Source organism: Rattus norvegicus, chromosome 11, assembly GCF_021556685.1.
Source record: "Rattus norvegicus strain SHRSP/BbbUtx chromosome 11, alternate assembly SHRSP_T2T, whole genome shotgun sequence".
NCBI lineage: Eukaryota > Metazoa > Chordata > Mammalia > Rodentia > Muridae > Rattus > Rattus norvegicus.
Genome location: NC_141544.1, coordinates 16,545,279 through 16,566,148, shown reverse-complemented (window position 1 = coordinate 16,566,148; position 20,870 = coordinate 16,545,279). Strand labels below are relative to the sequence as shown.

At 39.7% G+C, this 20,870-nt stretch overlaps 1 non-coding gene across 1 annotated transcript; it reads left to right on the top strand.

Moving 5' to 3' along the window:
• Nucleotides 1–12,672: 12,672 nt before the first annotated feature.
• LOC120095754 (small nucleolar RNA SNORA17) lies at nucleotides 12,673–12,803 on the top strand. Its single transcript, XR_015633806.1, has one exon. It is a non-coding gene; the product is annotated as a small nucleolar RNA SNORA17 (small nucleolar RNA).
• The last annotated feature ends 8,067 nt before the right edge of the window (nucleotides 12,804–20,870 follow it).

The following is a 20,870-nucleotide window of genomic DNA, read 5'->3' as shown; positions in this document are numbered from 1 at the left end:
AGCTTGAAGGGGCTCGAGACCCCATATGAACAACAATGCCAACCATACAGAGCTTCCAGGGACTAAGCCACTACCCAAAGACTATACATGGACTGACCCTGGGCTCCAACCTCATAGGTAGTAATGAATAGCCTAGTAAGGGCACCAGTGGAAGGGGAAACCCTTGGTCCTGCTAAGACTGAACCCCCAGTGAATATGATTTTTGGGGGGAAGGCGGTAATGGTGGGAGGATGGGGAGAGGAACACCCATATAGAAGGGCAGGGGCAGGGGTTAGGGGGATGTTGGCCTGGAAACCGGGAAAGAGAATAACAATCGAAATGTAAGTAAGAAATACTCAATTTAATAAAGAAAAAAAACTCAAAGAAAAAAGTTACATGTTCATCTTATTAGATGTGGAGAAATCATTTGACAAAACTGAACACCCCTTCATGATAAAAGACCTGGAAAGGTCAAGAATTCAAGGCCTATACCTAAACATAGTAAAAGCAATATACAGAGAACCAGGGGCCAACATCAAACTAAATGGAAAGAAACTTGAAGCAATCCCACTAAAAGCAGCGAGTAGACAAGGCTGCCCACTCTCTCCCTACCTCTTCGGTATAGGATTTGAAATCCTATCTAGGGCAATAAAACAACAAAAGGAGGTCAAAGGAATGCAAATTGGCAAGGAAGAAATCAAAATATCATTATTTGCAGATGAAGTGATAGTATACGTGACCCCAAAAATTCCTTCACAGAACTCCTAAACCTGAAAAACCACTTCAGCAAAGTGGATGGATATTGACTCAAACAAATCAGTGGCCTTCCTCTACTCAAAGGATAAACAGGTTGAGAAAGAAATTAAAGAAACAACACTGACATGCTTCACAATAGTCACAAATAGTAAAAAATAACTTGGTGTGACTCTAACCAAGCAAGTGAAAGATCTATATGATAAAACCATCAAGTCTCTGAAGAAATCGATGAAGACCTCAAAAGATAGAAACATGCTCATGGACTGGCAAGATTAATATTGTAAAAATGGGTATCTTGTAGAAAGCAACCTACATTTTCAAAGCAGCCCCACCAAAATTTCAGCTCAATTCTTCATTGACTTAGAAAGATCTATTTGCAAATTCATTTGGAATAAAAATCCCAGAAGAGTAAAAACTATTCTCCAAAAAAAGAAAAAAATTCTGGGATAATCACCATATATCCCTGACCTCAAGCTGTGTTACAGAACAATTGTCATTAAAAACTGCATGGTAGGCAGATAGGTAGATCAATGGAATAGCACTGAAGGCCCAGAAATGAACCCACATAGCTATGGTCACTTGATCTTTGACAAAGGAGCTAAAACCATCCAGTGGAAAAAAGAGCGTTTTCAACAAATGGGGCTGGTTCAACTGGAAGTCAGCATATAGAAGAATGCAGATCAATCCATTCTTTTTGCCCTGTACAAAGCTCAAGTCCAAGTGAATCAAGGACCTCCCCATAAAATCAGATACACTCAAACTAATAGAGAGATAGTGGGTAAGAGCCTCCAGCACGTAGGTACTGAGGAAAATTTCCTGAACAGAACACCAATGGCTTACACTCTAAGATCAACAATCAACAAATGGTACCTCATAAAATTGTAAAGCTTCTGTAATGCCAAGAATACTGACAATAGGACAAAATGGCAACTAACAGATTGGAAAAAGATCTTGGCTAATCCCACATTGATAGAGGGCTAATATTTAATAGGCACAAGGAACTCAAGAAGTTAGACTCCAGAGAACCAAATGACCCTATTAAAAATGGGGTACAGATCTAAACAAAGAATTCTCAGCTGAGGAGTATGGAATGGCTGAAAAGCACCTAAAGAAATGTTCAACATCCTTAGTCATCAGGGAAACGCAAATCAAAACAACCCTGAGATTCCACCTCATACTAGTCAGAATGGCTAAGATAAAATACTCAGGTGACAAGAGATGCTGGCAAGGATGTGGAGAAGGAGGAGCACTCCTCCATTGTTTATGGGATTGCAAGCTGGTACAGCCACTGTGGAAATCAATCTGGAGTTTCCTCAGAAAAGTTGAGCATAATGCTACCTGAAAACCCAGCTAGACCATTCCTGGGCATATACCCAAATGATGCTCCAACACATAATAAGGACACATGCTTCACTATGTTCATAGCAATCTTTTTAATAGTAGCCAGACTCTGGAAAGAATCCAGATGTCCTTCAACAGAGCAATGGATACAGAAATGTGGTACATTTACACAATGGAGTACTGCTCAGCTATTAAAAACAATGACTATATAAAATTCTTAGGCAAATGGATGGAACTAGAAAATATCCTTAGCAACAAAAAAAAATAACCCAGCAACAAAAGAACACACATGGTATGTACTCATTGAGAAGTGGATATTAGCCCAAAAAACTCAGAATATGCAAGACATAATTCACAGAGCATATGAAGCTCAAGAAGGAAGACCAAAATGTGAATGCTTCAGTCCTTCTTAGAAGGGGGAACAAAATACTCACAGGAAGAAATGTAGGGACAAAGTGTAGCAGAAACTTTAAGAAAGGCCATCCAGAGACTGCTCCCAGGGATCCATCCCATATTCAGCCACTAAATCCAGTCACTACTACTGATGCCAAGAAGTGCTTGCTGACAGGAGCCTGATATAGATGTCTCCTGAGAGGCTCTGCCAGAGGCTTACTGACACAGGTGAGGATGCTTGCAGCTAACCATTGGACTGAGCATGGGGACCCCAATAGAGGAGTTAGAGAAAAAACTGAAGGAGCTGAAGGGTTTTTGCAACCTCATAGGAAGAACAACAATATCAACCAACCAGACACCCCATAGCTTCCAGTAACTAAACCACCAACCAATGAGTACACATGGAGGGACCCATGGCTCCAGCCGCATATGTAACAGAGGATGGCATTGTCTGACATCAGTAAGGGGAAAGGCCCTCATCCTATGAAGCCTTGATGCCCCAGTGTAGGGTGGGAATGGGTGAGGGGGAGGGGAGCAGGGAGAAAGGGCATGGGAGGGGGTAACTGGGAAAGGGGACAACGTTTGAAATGTAAATACATAAAATATTCAATAGAAAAAGAAACTCTAAACCACTATTTTAGGATTTTACTGCTATGAACAGACACCATAATCAAGGCAATTCTTCTAAGGACAACATTTAATTGGGGCTGGCTTACAGGTTCAGAGGTTCAGTCCATTAGTATCAAGGCTGGAACATGGCAGCATCCAGGCAGTCATGGTACTGAAAGAGCTGAGAGTTCTATGCCTTCATCTGAAGGTTAGTAGCCTATTACTGGCTAGGATGAGCATCTTAAAGCCCACATTCACAGTGATACACCTTCTCCAACAGGGCCACACCTTCTAATATTGCCATTCCCAGGGCTAAGCATATATAAACCGTAATAACTTCCTAATACTTTCATATTAGATAGTAGTCTCTACAAATTCAGAAATAATTTTGGTTTTGTAAATTAGCAGCCATAACATAATGACATCTTTAGATCACTAGTATATGAAAAGCATGTGTGTGTACCTACATACATATATATGTATGTATTCACACCATACACACAAACACATACATACATGCATGTGTGCATACACACACAAACACAAACACACACAGATACATACATACATACACACACATTAAAAATATCTATGGACACACCAGAAAAGCAAGATCTAGTTTCAAAATCATATTTGATCATGATGCTGGAGGACTTCAAGAAAGACGTGAAGAACTCCCTTAGAGAACAAGTAGAAGCCTACAGAGAGGAATCACAAAAATGCCTGAAAGAATTCCAGGAAAACACAATTAAACAAGTAGAAGCCCATAGAGAGGAGTCACAAAAATCCCTGAAAGAATTCCAGGAAATCATAAATAAACAAGTAGAAGCCCATAGAGAGGAGTCACAAAAATCCCTGAAAGAATTCCAGGAAAACACAAACAGTTGAAGGAATTAAAAATGGAAATAGAAGCAATCAAGAAAGAACACATGGAAACAACCCTGGATATAGAAAACAAAAGAAGAGACAAGGAGCTGTAGATACAAGCTTCACCAACAGAATACAAGAGATGGAAGAGAGAATCTCAGGAGTAGAAGATTCCATAGAAATCATTGACTCAACTGTCAAAGATAATGTAAAGCGGAAAAAGCTACTGGTCCAAAACATACAGGAAATCCAGGACTCAATGAGAAGATCAAACCTAAGGATAATAGGTATAGAAGAGAGTGAAGACTCCCAGCTCAAAGGACCAGTAAATATCTTCAACAAAATCATAGAAGAAAAGTTCCCTAACCTAAAAAAAGAGATACCCATAGACATACATGAAGCCTACAGAACTCCAAATAGATTGGACCAGAAAAGAAACACCTCCCATCACATAATTGTCAAAACACCAAACGCACAAAATAAAGAAAGAATATTAAAAGCAGTAAGGGAAAAAGGTCAAGTAACATATAAAGGCAGACCTATCAGAATCACACCAGACTTCTCGCCAGAAACTATGAAGGCCAGAAGATCCTGGACTGATGTCATACAGACCCTAAGAGAACACAAATGCCAGCCCAGGTTACTGTATCCTGCAAAACTCTCAATTAACATAGATGGAGAAACCAAGATATTCCATGACAAAACCAAATTTACACAATATCTTTCTACAAATCCAGCACTACAAAGGATAATAAATGGTAAAGCCCAACATAAGGAGGCAAGCTATACCCTACAAGAAGCAAGAAACTAATCATCTTGGCAACAAAACAAAGAGAATGAAAGCACACAAACATAACCTCACATCCAAATATGAATATAATGGGAAGCAATAATCACTATTCCTTAATATCTCTCAACATCAATGGCCTCAACTCCCCAATAAAAAGAAATAGATTAACAAACTGGATACGCAACGAGGACCCTGCATTCTGCTGCCTACAGGAAACACACCTCAGAGACAAAGACAGACACTACCTCAGAGTGAAAGGCTGGAAAACAATTTTCCAAGCAAACGGTCAGAAGAAGCAAGCTGGAGTAGCCATTCTAATATCAAATAAAATAAATTTCCAACTAAAAGTCATCAAAAAACATAAGGAAGGACACTTCATATTCATCAAAGGAAAAATCCACCAAGATGAACTCTCTATCCTAAATATCTATGCCCCAAATACAAGGGCACCTACATACGTAAAAGAAACCTTACTAAAGCTCAAAACACACATTGCACCTCACACAATAATAGTGGGAGATTTCAACACCCCACTCTCATCAATGGACAGATCATGGAAACAGAAATTAAACAGAGATGTAGACAGACTAAGAGAAGTCATGAGCCAAATGGACTTAACAGATATTTATAGAACATTCTATCCTAAAGCAAAAGGATATACCTTCTTCTCAGCTCCTCATGGCACTTTCTCCAAAATTGACCATATAATTGGTCAAAAAACGGGCCTCAACAGGTACAGAAAGATAGAAATAATCCCATGCGTGCTATCGGACCACCACGGCCTAAAACTTGTCTTCAATAACAATAAGGGAAGAATGCCCACATATACATGGAAATTGAACAATGCTCTACTCAATGATAACCTGGTCAAGGAAGAAATAAAGAAAGAAATTAAAAACTTTTTAGAATTTAATGAAAATGAAGGTACAACATACCCAAACTTATGGGACACTATGAAAGCTGTGCTAAGAGAAAAACTCATAGCGCTGAGTGCCTGCGGAAAGAAACAGGAAAGAGCATATGTCAGCAGCTTGACAGCACACCTAAAAGCTCTAGAGCAAAAAGAAGCAAATACACACCCGGGGAGTAGAAGGCAGGAAATAATCAAACTCAGAGCTGAAATCAACCAAGTAGAAACAAAAAGGATCATAGAAAGAATCAACAGAACCAAAAGTTGTTTCTTTGAGAAAATCAACAAGATAGATAAACCCTTAGCCAGACTGACTAGAGGACACAGAGAGTGCGTCCAAATTAACAAAATCAGAAATGAAAAGGGAGACATAACTACAGATTCAGAGGAAATTCAAAAATCATCAGATATTACTATAAAAACCTATATTCAACAAAACTTGAAAATGTACAGGAAATGGACAATTTCCTAGACAGATACCAGGTACCGAAGTTAAATAAGGAACAGATAAACCAGTTAAACAACCCCATAACTCCTAACGAAATAGAAGCAGTCACTAAAGGTCTCCCAACCAAAAAGAGCCCAGGTCCAGACGGGTTTAGTGCAGAATTCTATCAAACCTTCATAGAAGACCTCATACCAATATTATCCAAACTATTCCACAAAATTGAAACAGATGGATCACTACCGAATACCTTCTACGAAGCCACAATTACTCTTATACCTAAACCACACAAAGACACAACAAAGAAAGAGAACTTCAGACCAATTTCCCTTATGAATATCGACGCAAAAATACTCAATAAAATTCTGGCAAACCGAATCCAAGAGCACATCAAAACAATCATCCACCATGATCAAGTAGGCTTCATCCCAGGCATGCAGGGATGGTTTAATATACGGAAAACCATCAACGTGATCCATTATATAAACAAACTGAAAGAACAGAACCACATGATCATTTCATTAGATGCTGAGAAAGTATTTGACAAAAATCAACACCCCTTCATGATAAAAGTCCTGGAAAGAATAGGAATTCAAGGCCCATACCTAAACATAATAAAAGCTATATACAGCAAACCAGTTGCTAACATTAAACTAAATGGAGAGAAACTGGAAGCAATCCCACTAAAATCAGGGACCAGACAAGGCTGCCCACTCTCTCCCTACTTATTCAATATAGTTCTTGAAGTTCTAGCCAGAGCAATCAGACAACAAAAGGAGATCAAGGGGATACAGATCGGAAAAGAAGAGGTCAAAATATCACTATTTGCAGATGATATGATAGTATATTTAAGTGATCCCAAAAGTCCACCAGAGAACTACTAAAGCTGATAAACAACTTCAGCAAAGTGGCTGGGTATAAAATTAACTCAAATAAATCAGTTGCCTTCCTCTATACAAAAGAGAAACAAGCCGAGAAAGAAATCAGGGAAACGACACCCTTCATAATAGACCCAAATAATATAAAGTACCTCGGTGTGACTTTAACCAAGCAAGTAAAAGATCTGTACAATAAGAACTTCAAGACACTGAGGAAAGAAATTGAAGAAGACCTCAGAAGATGGAAACATCTCCCATGCTCATGGATTGGCAGGATTAATATAGTAAAAATGGCCATTTTACCAAAAGCAATCTACAGATTCAATGCAATCCCCATCAAAATACCAATCCAATTCTTCAAAGAGTTAGACAGAACAATTTGCAAATTCATCTGGAATAACAAAAAACCCAGGATAGCTAAAGCTATCCTCAACAATAAAAGGACTTCAGGAGGAATCACTATCCCTGAACTCAAGCAGTATTACAGAGCAATAGTGATAAAAACTGCATGGTATTGGTACAGAGACAGACAGATTGACCAATGGAATAGAATTGAAGACCCAGAAATGAACCCACACACCTATGGTCACTTGATTTTTGACAAAGGAGCCAAAACCATCCAATGGAAAAAAGATAGCATTTTCAGCAAATGGTGCTGGTTCAACTGGAGGTCAACATGTAGAAGAATGCAGATCGATCCATGCTTATCACCCTGTACAAAGCTTAAGTCCAAGTGGATCAAAGACCTCCATCAAACCAGACACACTCAAACTAATAGAAGAATAACTAGGGAAGCATCTGGAACACATGGGCACTGGAAAAAATTTGCTGAACAAAACACCAATGGCTTACGCTCTAAGATCAAGAATCAACAAATGGGATCTCATAAAACTGCAAAGCTTCTGTAAGGCAAAGGACACTGTGGTTAGGACAAAACGGCAACCAACAGATTGGGAAAAGATCTTTACCAATCCTACAACAGATAGAGGCCTTATATCCAAAATATACAAAGAACTCAAGAAGTTAGACCGCAGGGAAACAAATAACCCTATTAAAAAATGGGGTTCAGAGCTAAACAAAGAATTCACAGCTGAGGAATGCCGAATGGCTGAGAAACACCTAAAGAAATGTTCAACATCTTTAGTCATAAGGGAAATGCAAATCAAAACAACCCTGAGATTTCACCTCACACCAGTCAGAATGGCTAAGATCAAAAACTCAGGTGACAGCAGATGCTGGCGAGGATGTGGAGAAAGAGGAACACTCCTCCATTGTTGGTGGGATTGCAGACTGGTAAAACCATTCTGGAAATCAGTCTGGAGGTTCCTCAGAAAATTGGACATTGAACTGCCTGAGGATCCAGCTATACCTCTCTTCGGCATATACCCAAAAGATGCCTCAACATATAAAAGAGACACGTGCTCCACTATGTTCATCGCAGCCTTATTTATAATAGCCAGAAACTGGAAAGAGCCCAGATGCCCTTCAACAGAGGAATGGATACAGAAAATGTGGTACATCTACACAATGGAATATTACTCAGCTATCAAAAACAATGACTTTATGAAATTCGTAGGCAAATGGTTGGAACTGGAAAATATCATCCTGAGTGAGCTAACCCAATCACAGAAAGACATACATGGTATGCACTCATTGATAAGTGGCTATTAGCCCAAATGCTTGAATTACCCTAGATCCCTAGAACAAACGAAACTCAAGACGGATGATCAAAATGTGAATGCTTCACTCCTTCTTTAAATGAGGAAAAGGAATACCCTTGGCAGGGAAGGGAGAGGCAAAGATTAAAACAGAGACTGAAGGAACACCCATTCAGAGCCTGCCCCACATGTGGCCCATACATATACAGCCACCCAATTAGACAAGGTGGATGAAGCAAAGAAGTGCAGACTGACAGGAGCCGGATGTAGATTGCTCCTGAGAGACACAGCCAGAATACAGCAAATACAGAGGCGAATGCCAGCAGCAAACCACTGAACTGAGAATAGGACCCCGGTTGAAGGAATGAGAGAAAGAACTGGAAGAGCTTGAAGGGGCTCGAGACCCCATATGTACAACAATACCAAGCAACCAGAGCTTCCAGGGACTAAGCCACTACCTAAATACTATACATGGACTGACCCTGGACTCTGACCTCATAGGTAGCAATGAATATCCTAGTAAGAGCACCAGTGGAAGGGGAAGCCCTGGGTCCTGCTAAGACTGAACCCCCAGTGAACTAGACTGTGGGGGGGAGGGCGGCAATGGGGGGAGGGTTGGGAGGGGAACACCCATAAGGAAGGGGAGGGGGGAGGGGGATGTTTGCCCGGAAACCAGGAAAGGGAATAACACTCGAAATGTATATAAGAAATACTCAAGTTAATAAAAAAAAAAGAAAAAATATCTATGGAAAGATAAAATATTAAGGAATACTGATTACTTGCTTGCTTTCAAGTAAGCCAATTGACTTTTGGCAAAGCTGAGATGGTCTCCCCTGCCCCTCAGATAAGATCCTTATATCTAGGTTTCTTTTATTTTTTTCAATTTTCCTTTTTATAATCTTGAATGGAAACTATGTTAGTATTTTTTATTTTGTTTAATTATAAAAAGAAATTAAGGCATATGATTCTACATTATTGCTTATATTAAATGCTTCATATTTAAATGTATTTTCAGTGTTGTGGTCTTGCTTCAAAAATGTTATGAAATTTTTGATAATTCCTTAAAGCATTTACATGTATTTGGGCATCTTTAGGAAGAGTTAACATTTCTAACAGATACTTTCTTCCAAAGTCTTAAGAAGACTACAGAAAATTTCTTCTGCTTCTTACAGCTAGTCTTACAGCCAGCTCAGAGCAAACATTTGGGATTCTCCATCTTTGTATATCCACTAAATTTAATTGTATTTTTTATACAGTAACTATTTACCCATTTATTCTTATTTTCTCTCAAAATTTAACATTAAGTTTATCCTTAAGGTAAACATAGAAACAAACTGATACATTAAAAAAGATATTCTGATGCAAACACACACATACACACACACACACACACACACACACACACACACACACACACACACACACAGGAGCGCAGAACATGCCAAGACTCTTTCTCTCAAAACCACCACAGCTTTGCCAAAAGCAAGCAAGTAATTAGTTCTCCCTCTGATTTTATCTTTTCTATAGATATTTCGACAGTTCTGATATTTAGTTCTGATTCTCTACTGAACGAATACCAAGACAGCCTTGATAGGCCCCAAAATATGGTCATAGTCCTACATAGATATAATGTTAAGCCTTTGAACTGGTGGCACATAGTTTAAAGAAACCATCCAAGTCCCTAGAAACTGCAAAGATCTCCTTGCTTTCTTTAACAAAGGGAAGGTCTTACATGCAGAATCAGCTTGTTTCTACTCAGTGTTTTTCCAAAACATGGTTGAGTGGATTCACTGCCCCAGCCGTGCAGCTTTTGTTTCTTCCTGATAGATGTAATCCCAGAAGCTTCCAGTGCAGTGTCAATATAACCAACTTTCCACAGATATTAATAGTGGTAGAAGTAACTGTGCCCTCTGGAGAGAATAATCCAATCTATTTCTAGCACCTGGAGTCAGTTTTGGAAGACTCAGATTCATAGATAATCATTCTTTCCTCCCCATCTATTCATTTCCAGGAAAAGGGTTCTTTGGTTGGGATGGAGAGACAAAGTCTATAACACTAGCAATTATGTTAACTGCGAGTTGTCAATTCCCATCGTAGATACACAATTTTTGTTGCCAAAGGTAAGTTCTATTTACTGCAAATAAGTTATGATTACTATAAATATATGCAAAATGCATTTTCAGTCACAGTGCATAGTTTAAAATTTTTAAAAAAACATGTGAAGATACCAAAATCTTGAATTTCACTTTGCTTTCAGCACTCATTCTTAAATACTTTTATTAAAAAATAGTATGGGGCCATATGAACATTTTGAAAGTTTTAGATATTACTAAATTATAGTTTAAAAATTAATAGGTACAGCAAATATTTTAATTCACTCCCCTTTATTTTATAGTACAACCAGGTTTAATAAAAGGATGGGGGGTATTTTTATCATCATTCAATTGGAAGGAAGAGAAGAAAATTATGTCTAAGAATATAATGTATGTGGTGGCTTGGATACATATGACCCCCACATGCGTGATTCATGCGTTTGAATGCTTGCCCTTAGGAAATGGCACTATTAGGAGTTGTGAGGAGTTGTGGTCTTATTGAAGGAGGTATGGCCTTGTTAGAGAAAGTGTGTCACTGCTGAGGTGGGGGCCTTGTGTCGTAAATATTCAAGTTATGCCCAGTGTGACACACACATACACAAACATACACAGGGAGAGAGAGAAGAGAGAGAATGAGAGAGAAAAAGAGACAGAGACAGAGATATAGAGAGATAAAGAGAGAGAGAGAGAGAGTCCTCTTCTGCTACCTGCAGATCAAGATGTAAAACTCTCAGTTCCTCTAGCACTATGTCTGCCTGACTGTTGCCATGCTTCCTGTCATGGGATAATGGACTGAATTCCTAAATCTCTAAGCCAGCCCCAGTGAAAGCTTCCTTTGTAAGAATTGCCTTGGTCAAACCCAGACACTATTGCGGATGCCAAAAAGTGCATGCTGACAGGAGCCTGATATAGCTGTCTCCTGAGAGGCTCTGCCAGAGTCTGACAAATACAGAGGCAGAGGCTCACAGCCAACCATTGAACTGAGCACAAGGTCCCCAATGGAGGAGTTAGAGAAAGGACTAAAGGGGTTTGCAACCCATAGGAACAACAACAATACCAACCAACCAGATACCCTGAGCTCCCGGGGACTAAACCACCAACCAAAAAGCATATATGGAGGGACCCATAGCTCCAGCCACATATGGAGCAAAGGATGGCCTTGTTGGGCATCAACGGGAAGAGAGGCTCCTGGTCCTGTGAAGATGTGATGCCCCAGTGTAGGGGAATGCCAAGGCGGGGAGGCAGGCATGGGTGGTTGGGTGGGGGAGTACCCTCATAGAAACAACGGGGGATGAGATAGGGGTTTTCTGGAGGGGAAGCCAGGAAAGGGGATAACATTTGAAATGTAAATAAATAAAATATCCAATTTAAAGAAAAAGAATTGACTTGGTCACAATATCTCTTCACATCAATAAAAACTCCTAAATAGACAAAGTGTAATTTACAGAAAGAGAGAGCAAAAAAAGAAAATGAGATGGAAAAAAATAACCAAAGGAATTATCCCAAAATAAATATGGACATTCTTTTCAGAAGAACTCTATTTTAGTACACAAAGGAGACCATTGTTCCCCAAAAGACCCTGTTCCCACTATGTGACAGCCAGATCCTGATGGCCTTGTTTGGCCCAAAAAGGAAGTCTTCTTTTTCACTAGTGGAAGCTCTCAACACCCTCTGATCTACACCATATTAATTCACTTTGTAATTTCTATCCCACTGGTATTCTCCAGTTGGCAGAGTGATCAAAATTGACCACCTAATGATAATCATTTGCCTAGCATCAGGGACAAAGGAATCCTCTCAATATTCTATGATGTGTAACCCAAGAACCCTGGCTCTGTAACACCATCACTGCCGCTTTGACCACTGAGATGACAACTGATTAATCAGAGTATCATTGCCTCTTTCTGATCTCAGTGGCCTATAGAGAACAGTAAATCCTATGAAGATGTTTCTAATGTCCCTATAGGTGTTGTGGGTGTGCAAGCTCTGTCCCATACGCATCCATAGGTGGCAGAAGGAGAGAAGCTATGTTCATGCTTAGAGTTCTGACCTATGAACATTTGAATAATTAGTAGCTTAGAAGATGAACATCCCCTGAAAAGAGCAACTCCTGACCCAACCACCAGGGGGCCTGGAAAGGAAGCTAGCCTGAGCCAACCACCAGGGGTCCTGGAAAGGAAGCTAGCCTCAGACAACCACCAGGGGGCCTGGAAAGGAAACTAGCCTCAGACAACCACCAGTCTGGTGCCACAGAACCGGGAGCAAGGCAGAAAGACTAGAGGAACCATTCCTGGGACTGTGGACCAAGAGTTCGAGAATGACCCCGAGTTAGGCAACCCTCTCACACTTTGAAAAGCCAGGCAAGGAATGAGCCCTAGATGACTACCAGACTGCTGGTATGGGACTCTAACAGGGAGCTAGCCTGAGATGCCGGTCCGGTGCCATGCATGCCTATGGGGATGGGCAGACCATGCCTAAGATGACCCTTGCCTGAATCCATAATGCATGAGCGGGACATAGCACTCCTTAAACTACTCCTGAGAGACTCCAGGCACCACTAAGAAAGTAGTGGAGAAATGGAAACAGAAGGATGCGGGCACAATGAAGAGAGGCAGAACCGAAGCCCTGAGGGTAGTGAGAAACGCCTGATGTTAGTAGCTGGTGATGCCACCAGGGACCATGGTGGGTCTAGTATGTGCTGCAACCAGGAACCATGTCTGAGTCTGTGGTCCTGCATCAGCAGGGTTCTGTTACCAAAGGCCAGAGGATGTACTTGGTCTGGGCTGCCGGACTGGGGCATGTTGATGTCTGAGGGCTGGCACCACCCCTAGCCTAGGCATTCTGGGAGAGCTGGCTCTGAAAGTTTGAGAGCAGGAGAGCTGATCCTGCCATTAGCCAGCTGCGGTACTTGAGAGTATTGTACACGAGTGCTGAAGTTGTGGGTGAATCAGTTCCAAGCAAGGGGTGGTAGTGTGAACAAGGGAGAGATACCCTCCTCTCTACTCCCCCTTCACCCCCTGAGGAAGTCAGGAGACCTGGCCCTGGGATCATAAGTGCAGGAAAGCTGACCCTTGGCATCTCACCTGTGCAGCAGGGCAGTGCTGGCCCCGATTGCAAGGGTAGCGTGGGGGGTAGGGGGGCGTTGCTAGTGAACAACCCTGAGCTCAGGTACTTTTCAAGCCCAGATCCAGGGCTTTGAACTGACCAACCGCAAGACATACCTCATCAATGAACTGCTGGAGTGTATGAAGACGCAGGTCCCACAGATCCAAAAGTACAGGATATCTGAGAGAAGTCTCAGTGAAATTCTAGTATTGATAGAATAGCAGAAGCTAGAGTACTTGTACCAGATCAACAGGTCATTCCAATGAACATTTGCAAGCAAATGTGGACAAAAGGGTATATTGTGGGACATACTGTGACACACTACAGCTTCCACAATCAGCTCTTTTCCACTATGTTTGCAGTTAGGTTTTAGAGGTGGATGGAGAGTACAAGAGGGGGGAAGATGAGTGGGATTGGGGTACATGATGTGTAATTTACAAAGAACCAGTAAAAAGATTTTTAAAAAGAAAAAAAAAGATGTTTCTACTACTACTGGATCCTTATACATGCCATAGGGCATTAAAAAGGGGCCTTTCTTGGAACTGAATCATAACTTCTGATCTACTTGTGGAATAAGAATTTCCTTCTAGGACTTTACACTGTACAGACTTGCATAAGACTGCTAGAATTAGAAAGTCTGAAGACAAAGCACAGAATTTGTCAACTTTTCACTTTGCCAAGATAATTATTTTCTTAGATTTTGTATATTGCTATTTGTGTGTGTTTGTGTGTGTGTTTGTGTGTGTGTGTGTGTGTGTACACATATTCACACACATGCAGTGCCTGTACATGCTATTGCACACACATATACAATAGTGCTCTTCTGGAAGTCAGAAGACAACTTCTGAAAATCTGTTCTCTTCCTGCTTTGTTGACACAGGATATCTCTTGTTTCTGCACAGAATATTGCAGACTAACTGACTCTGGCTTCTTCCCAATCCCTTGTCTTACCACAGGATTCAAAAGAGTCATAGCATCTGACATTTTTATGGCAGTTCAGGGGTTGACTTCACTGAAGGTCACTGGGCTTGCTCAGCACATTCTTTACCCACCGAGCAATCTTGACAGCCCAATATTTTCTTCTTGAGAATTCAAATGGGTCACTTGATTCTTCTGTTTCAAGCTTTACTTAACAAGGCCCTGAATAATCTGGCATTTCATGTGCCTACCAAAACATCCCAAATCCATCACTTTTACTGTCTCCAGTTCTGCTCTGTGCACATTCTGAGAGCTTCGCCCAAACACATTCCTCCTGTCTCTCTTATTCACTTATTTCTGACACGTTCCCCCATGTCTAGTTTAAACATTTTCCTTTCACGTTCAGTGAAAGTGTCACCTCTATATAGACATCCCTTGATTGCTGTCCAGACTACACACCTATCACCACGAAATGTGCTAATTGCACAATTTGCTTGTCATTAATGGCAGTTAGCATAGCGTGGCCTGTTTTCTGTGCATGCATGAGACATGATTTGATAAATGCCTCTTACTTTATAGTTAAACTTCATGAGAGGAAAGTCAAAGCGAACACATCACATCGACTACTGCATTCTTTTTGTCTCAGGAATAACACCTATTTAATCAATACTAAAAATGATGGTTTGGGATGATTGGATGAAGGAATTATAGTTTTACCAACTGAACTTTGCTATGACTTTAAATTATTTATAAGAATAACTTTGGCACTAAAGAGAATGATTTAATTTTAGCACAGTGAATGTTTTAACACTAAAATTCACATCGATTGAAAAAAACTTAAAGCTTTTCACACATAAACTAAAAGTTCTTCATTACATACCTTAAATGAGTAAAATTTATCTTTTATCTGCACAGAATGATTGTCCCATAAATACAGCATATCCGTTTCACAAGAATATGCCTCCGACACCAGCTTGGAAATGAGCTGGAGTGGTTCTGAGATTGATTTTACATCTGGGAGCCCTGATTCCTGGAGCTGAGGACCACATGTTAAAGAAGCTTCCGAGTTTCAAACGGAGGCTGTCATACTTTAGAACTTATTCTGAACATGTCTGTTCCTACTCCCAAATTCTGCCTATAATTTTCTAGATTTATTTTGTTAGTTGACACTCAAACTTACTGTACTATGGGATGAACATTAGGAGATATATGTTAAGACCTGAGTGTGAATATTTGAAACAATATTTGGCATTTGCATGGAGCACACAAATAGGAAGTGACTAGCTGTATTCCCACGTAGAGGGTCCAAACAAGTAAAATATGTGTGTGTGTGTGTGTGTGTGTGTGTGTGTGTGTGTGTGTGTGTGTGTGTATTCCCTAAGACAGGCCCCAAAAGGAGTGGTTGGTGGGTGGTCGATTGTTAGTTGTTGGTTGCTGTTGGTCATAGCATGTTAAGTAGTCATTCACAAAGAAGAAATTAGATATCCTAATGGCAAAGATCAAGTTTGGCCCCAAGGAATTCAATGCTTCTAATCAGCAGGAAGCAGTCTAACAATAATGCTGCCTCTTTCTGACCCCTGGCTTTATTCAGGGATCTTTTTCCTTCCCTTTCTATCTTTCTTTCTGGATGACAGAAAAACAGTGAAGAAGGGTAGGAGAAAGAAGAACCTATAAAGGAACCAAAGATCAGCTACAGTGGTGGTCATTTTTATTATGTTTTATTATTATATTATTTTTATTATCCTAAACACATAAAAAGGCATAATTAAATAATATCTTCTCTGCAATAATTACTGTTCTCTGTTTAATCCTTTGAATGGACTCTAGCTTTGGACCTGGTGTTAATATTTTCAATTAATAATTTATAAATTTAGATACTGACTAAAAAGAATATTAAGAGTCTGCTCCTTATGGGTTTAGACATAACAACCTCCACAGTGTCAATCACTGAGGCTCAAGGAGAGTCAGGTTGGTTTGGAATTTTGAGCCATGTCCTCTCATCATGCTAATGATGAACAATATTTTTTAGTAGATGTGGTTCCATAGACACAAGAGCTGATTGTCATGACAGGCAAATGCCAACAGCCTGCTCTCAAGTTCATATTCTGAATTGTGACTGCACACATGATTTTCTTTTTGGGCATTTATGTTGAATTTTTGTTCTGGAATAGACTTCCCCGTAGATTTTTGCTTTTGTATCTGATTAATAGTCTATATAACCTAACTGTAGACAATTTCATAAACATAATCAAAACAGTTAGGAATGTTGATTTAACTGAAGTCTTTACAAATACTGCCTTAAATAGATACTGAGTGAAACAAACTGTATTCATTTATTGCTTGAATCCATTTTTTTATTTTTGCATTCTTGTATTCATATTATATGTCTTAGAATGTGTCTTAGATAGGGTTACCATTGCTGTGAAAAGACACCATGACCAAGGCAACTCTAATAAAGAGCAAAGCATAATTGGGGCTGGCCTACAGGTTCAGAGGTTCAGTACATTATCATCAAGGCAGGAAGCACGACAATGTCCAGACAGGCATGGTGCTGGGGGAGCTGAGAGTTCTACATCTTGTTCCAAAGCCAAAGATGAGAAGACTGTCTCCATATGTCTAGGAGGGGGTTCTCAAAGCCCACCCCCACAGTAACTCACTTCATCCAACAAGGTCACACCTCCTATTGGCACCAGTCTGGGCCTAGCATATTGAAACCAGCACAGAATATAAAGGGCTATATTAATATACAAATGAATTTCTTAGCCCTGTTGTTATAAGTAAAACACAGGAAAGGCAGATGCACACATTCTCTTCTGTGGTACCCTGCAGCTACTGGAAATTTGAACTATCTCTTTCTTCCAATAAAAATAAAAACAAAAAAGGACTTCAAGCATGGCAAGGATGTATACCGATGGAGTGGACGCTGTCCTGGAATGTTACAAGGACAAAGGTCTCTGTGTAGTTATTTAATGCTCTGAAGTTTACTTTGAAGTGTCTTATAATATGAAGTCCAGGACTCCTCCATTCCTGTGGTACACACTGAGCACAGTCTTTATAAAGAGAAACCTGGGCAGATTTGAAACTGACTGACAGGTCCTGTTTAAACTTTTTGATAATATAATATAATTACATGATTCCCCTTCCCTTTCCCAGTAGTTCTTCCCAATGCTGCAAGCCTTTAATACAGTTCCTCATATTGTGAGGTTAGTCCCAAATCATACCATCATTTTCTCTGCTGCTACATAACTATGATTTTGCTACTGCTATGAATCATAATGTAAATATTCTTGGAGATAGAAGTTTGACAAAGGGTTATGACCCTCTAGTTGAGAAGCAGTGGCACAGGATATCAACTTGGAACTGTTCTTACAGGGACAGCAGCCTCTCCCTACAGCAAACAGGCCATGTTTATCAAGTTCCCACGGAGAACCATTTCCATTTCTCAGCATGTCACTATTGTACAAGGAGAAGTTGGTAGAGAACACATGGAAAAGATTATTAGAGTTCCTGTTTCAATGTCTGCATCATTGGAGTATCTACTCAGTAGCCTTGAAGTCAGATTGAGTGCCTTTCAGCTCCAGTCTGCCCCGCTCTTGGTGAAAATAAAACTTAGGAAGCAAACTTTATAGAAGAGAGCTCAGCGAGGTCCTTTACGGCTGCAACTGTGAATAACTGGCTATGTAGTTCCGCCTATAGGTATTGTGAATGCATTTTCTATGGACATTCTAATCGAGCAAATGACATGTTAATGCTTACTAGGTGCTAGGATTTCTGCATACAAAGAATAAGAGGAAATAACAAACACATTTCTCTTTACACGAAGATCATATCTATTCGGGAAAATATTTTATTAACCAAATGACTTTGGTTATTCTTCCCATTAACCAATAGGAGTAAAAACACATGGTAGTACTAAATTAATTCACAACTTAAGAAAAGCAGACCAAGTAAATCATGAATACTAACTTGAAGACACAATATAATCATGTCAAGAACATAAACATAGGTTTTTTCATTTAATTTTAAATGACCAATCTTTTTTTTTCATCTTTATTAACTTGAGTATTTCTTATTTACATTTTGATTGTTATTCCCCTTCCCAGTTTCCAGGTCAACATCCCCCTAACCCCCCCCTTCCCTTCTCTATGGGTGTTCCCCTCCTCCCCCTCCCCCCCATTACCGCCCTCCCCCCAATAATCACGTTTGCTGGGGGTTCAGTCTTGGCAGGACCAAGGGCTTCCCCTTCCACTGGTGCTCTTAATAGACTATTCATTGCTACCTATGAGGTTGGAGCCCAGGGTCAGTCCATGTATAGTCTTTGGGTAGTGGCTTAGTCCCTGGAAGCTCTGGTTGGTTGGCATTGTTGTTCATATGGGGTCTCGAGCCCCTTCAAGCTCTTTCTCTTTTAATCTGCTAAAATACTTATTAGGTCTATCAGCTACGTTGCAAAAAACTGCATGTTTTAATTTAAATATGCTAACATTTAAGGACCTATATATTAAGGCAAATACTAACATTTCCATAACTTAAAATATACATCATGAATATTTAATTAATTTATACATTATAGTCCTAAAGAAACAGATACTTGAATTTAATGGTTAAAAAACACTGAAAATAAGATCAACAACATGCTTCAAAAAAGGAAAAGAAAAAAGGCTAAACATAAGCAACAGCATTGTGTCACATCATGCACTTCTAAGTTAAGAGAGTACAGAGAGTCGTGTGCGATGATACACATTTGGAAAGCTGAGACAGGAAGATTGAGAGTTCAGGTCATAGTGTGCTATACAGAGAGTTTGAAAGTAGCCAAGTCTATAAGCTAAAGCCTTACTTCCAAAGGAGATAAATAAAAACAATAAGAAGAAAGTAAATACAAACAATTTGTGAATAGCAATATTCCTGATGATAAACATAGAAATCATCTAACTATATTTAACCAAAAAATGAATACCTACAAATATGTAATAATGCATATGCTATGGGAAACCATTAGAGAATAAGGTATTAATTCAGTTTTGGGATACAAATAAGAAAACTTTGGAAGTATTTATTAAATAAAGGGAACTAAATTAAAATAATGTTTGTATGCTTCAGGATAACAACTCAAAGTATGGGACCCAAGATATTTAAGAATAAAGGTATCAGTAAAACACTCATAACAGAAAAATTTTCTAAAGAGCATTAACAATATGCTTCCATCCCTTAGAGGAGGCCTGTACTGGCTAGTTTTGTGTGTCAACTTGACACAAGTTGGAGTTATCACAGAAAAATGAGTCTCAGTTGAGGAAATGCCTCCATGAGACCCAGCTGTAAGGCATTTTCTCAACTAGTGATCAAGGGAGCAGAAACCCAGCCCATTGTGGGTGGTGCCGTCCCTGGGCTGGTGGTCTTGGATTCTATAAGAGAGCAAGCTGAGCAAGCCAAGGTAAGCAAGCCAGTAAGAAACATCCCTCCATGGCCTCTGCATCAGCTCCTGCTTCCTGACCTGCTTGAGTTCCAGTCCTGACTTCCTTGGGTGATGAACAGCGATGTGGAAGTATAAGCTGAATAAACCTTTCCTCCTCAACTTGCTTCTTGGTCATGGTGTTTGTGCAGGAATAGGAACCCTGACTAAGACAAGGCCCATATGTGCAGTCCAGCACTCATAGACCAGGGCAGGACTCCTGTGCAGTCAAGGCCAGCCTGTGCTACACAGGGAGTTTTAAGCCAACTGAGGCTTCAGAGTATGAGCCTGTCTGTGAAACGGCTCAAATCAAAAAGGAAAGAAAAAAAGAAAAGTTAATATAGCTCTAAAGCAAAAATAAAATAACACGACTACCTTTCTGCTTATTTTCAATGTTAATTTAATTGTAGAAAATAACACATGAATGTCGATTCTCCACCGAATACAGGAGCTTTTATATTGAGCTATTCTCATATGTCTGTCTCTAGAGCATGGTGATAAATTAATTATTAATATAGCTGTCTAGTATAAATATTACACATTGACTCCTTGTAGAAGCATTACTTAATGTACACCAATATCATTATTAGAGACCATATTAATTAAGCCCAGACTTAATTTCCAATAATACATAACAGAAAAACAAATTCAAACTCTTAAAGTAAAAAAAAAATCTGTGGAA